General features: G+C 52.4%; 1 protein-coding gene across 1 annotated transcript in view; it reads left to right on the forward strand.

Moving 5' to 3' along the window:
• Positions 1-2829, forward strand: part of LINGO1 (leucine rich repeat and Ig domain containing 1) — a 198434-nt gene that overhangs the window by 109996 nt on the left and 85609 nt on the right. The gene's annotated exons all lie outside the window — the stretch shown is intronic.

Here is a 2829-nt window from a genome sequence, read left to right on the forward strand (position 1 = left end):
CCAAAGGACCTTTTCACAACGAAGGGGACATCCTAGGATCTCCCACCCAACCCCCTGCTTCTCACCCTCCCCTGTGGCTCAAGTCCCTGGCTGGCCAAAAGATTGGTGGTTTGAACTCCCCAGGAGTGCAGCAGAAGAAAGGCCTGGCGATGTTTCCACAAAGAGTAAGCCCAACCAAGCTGACCCATTCCGTCCCCAAACAACAGAACAAACACACACTCAGGGAGACCCTGGACAGGGTACAACTGCCCCCTCCCTGTGAGTTTCTGGCTGCTGGTTTCAAGCTGATGCCCTGGAGGATCACAGTCCGGCTTGTGACCACCATAGAGATGACAGCCCAGCACCCCCCAATTGTGCTCTGAAGTGCTAGTGAGCGCACCATGGGTCAAAGTCACCCAAGGGCAGCTGGTTTGAAGGGGAGTATGTGTGAGTATTTGCTAGTTGGGGGTCCTGGTGTCCAAGGGGGTTATGCTTAGGGCTGCTAACTGTAAGGCTGTAAGGTCAGCAGCTCAAGACCCCCGGCCCGCCGAGGGAGAATGGTGAGGTTTTCCACTCCTGGCAAGAGTGGCAGAAACCTGCAGGGACAGTTCTCCTATGTCCTATCGGGTGGCAATGAGTCAGAACTGACTTGATGGCACAGAGTTTGTTTTCCGTTTGGGGGCGGAGTGCGGAGCCCTGCTCTGACCCACAGGCCCGACATCCCCTCGGTGGCCTCACCATTTTGCTCCCCCGGGCTCATCTCATTCCAGGTGTCAGCCTGCCTGTTGCTTCTCGGAAACACCACCGCCGACCGCCTCTGCTCGAGGAGCTGCGTGTCCGGCTCCCAGCACGACGTCTGTGTGTCATTTCCATGTCTGTCTGCTGTGGGCTCTGCAGACAGACTTTCCCTGACCCCTCGCTACAGTCACCTTCCAGCCCCATCATTTTCCCTGCCGCCACCAACCCATCTCTGAGAGCGATGCTGATTCCCATAGGGTTTCTGGGCCTATAGGCATCCTCACCTTTGTCCCTCGGAGCAGGTGGTGGGTTTGAACCACCAACCTTCTGGTTAGCAGATATCAAGCTAGCTTACCTCATAGAGCCACCAGGGCTCCTGGGCTTTTTTCTCAACAGTGCTTGCCACCTTGGGGACTGTCTTGCTTATTGCTTTGTTGGTGATCTGTGCCCCCTGTTCCCATGAGAGCACCAATCTTGTCTGCCTTGGACCCCCAGGAACCTTCCCCTCCGGGAGCACGCCTGGCAGGGAGTAAGTGCTCATTAAGTATTTAGGTGAAAGAATGAATAATAACATAGAAACATGTAAAACAGTAATAGATTATGCAATTAGGGGCATAGTAGCAGTTAATGCGCTAGAAACGTGTGTGCATGCGCGTGAAAAATCAGAAGGGATCCTGCCCTTTGGTCATGGTAGGTTTGGGGTGGGGAGGTTCCTGGATTTGTTAAATTTCGTGTATGGCGACACATATGTACACGTGGGCCTGTGTCGCCATCCACAAGGCACACAGTTGCCGGCCTGTGGGACGGGCCCAGGCGGGCTGCTGGGCCTCCTGAGGTCAGCCCTTGCCAGTGGCTGGAGCATGGCAGGCAGTGGGGGCTCCGAAGCCTGTCCGCCAGCATGCTGTGGTGTTTATTGAAGTCTTGCGCCACGCTGGGTGGCTCCCTGTGGCCCTGAGAGGTGAGGCTCTCACCCAGGCAGGAGGGAGTGCACCAGGGTCAGGCAATTGGCAGCAAAGACAAAGACTGGTGACACTCCCAGTTGAGGTCTCCTGGGTGTGTCAGTAGCTTCAATCTGATTGTGCATCTTCAGTTTTCTTAGATACTTACATTTTACTTCTTGAACTCTTTCTTTGTTGCCAGAAAAGCATTGCCCTGGAATTTTTAAAAGGGAAAAAGCAAACAAGCAAACAAAAAACACAACATACCTATAAAAGGCTCCCTCCCTGCCCATTTCCTATTACCACAGTACTAGAACCTTGCAGGACATTTGGACAATTGAAGTCGCTCTTGACCTTGGTGGCAAGAGATGCCATCTCTCTGGGCCTCCATTTCCTTATCTGAATAATGAAGAGAATAATACTCATTCCCCATATGGCTTTTGTCTGGATTTGCATGAGTTAATGTTTGGAGCACTGCCTGGTGTTTTAGTGAGTGTTTGTTAAGGGGCCTGATGGCATTCCAGGTTAGGTGTTGGACTGCAATCACAAGGTCAGTGGTTCAAACCCACCAACCACACCAAGGAAGAAAGATGGGACATCTGTTCCCATAAAGAACTACGGTCTCTGAAACCCCCATTGGGTCACGCTGAGTCCGAATCTACTCACTCAATGGCTGAGTATTTGTGGGATGTGTTTGTTAAATAAAATGAGTGAGTGAGTGAAGGGTTAGACAGGTAAGTAGATAAATAAGAACCCCACTCAACTCACTATACTTGAGTGGATTCTGACTCAGAGTGACCTAAGAGGGCACAGTGGAACTGCTCTATAGGGTCTCCAACTGCTCTATAGGTAAATCTTTACAGAATAGGTAGCCTCATTTTTCTCCTGCAGAGTAGCTGGTGGGTTTGAACTGCTGAGCTAGTGGTTAACAGCCCAGCGGGAAACCACTATGCCACCAGGGCTCCCACAATAGAAAAGAGCTCACTCACTGCCACCGAGTTGATGCCACCTCACAGCGGCCTTATAGGACAGGGAGGGACTGCGGCTGTGAAAAAGTCTGTCCTTGAAGCTGCAGCTCCGGGAGAGGGACATGTCTGATCAGAGCACACGGGAGCAAAGGAAGGGGGAGGAAGACAGAGTGGAGCACATCCTGGCCCACCAAGCCTTGAGGATG

This window comes from Echinops telfairi, unplaced genomic scaffold, assembly GCF_000313985.2.
Source record: "Echinops telfairi isolate 266 unplaced genomic scaffold, ASM31398v2 ScPeMD7_7475;HRSCAF=8513, whole genome shotgun sequence".
NCBI classification, from domain to species: domain Eukaryota; kingdom Metazoa; phylum Chordata; class Mammalia; order Afrosoricida; family Tenrecidae; genus Echinops; species Echinops telfairi.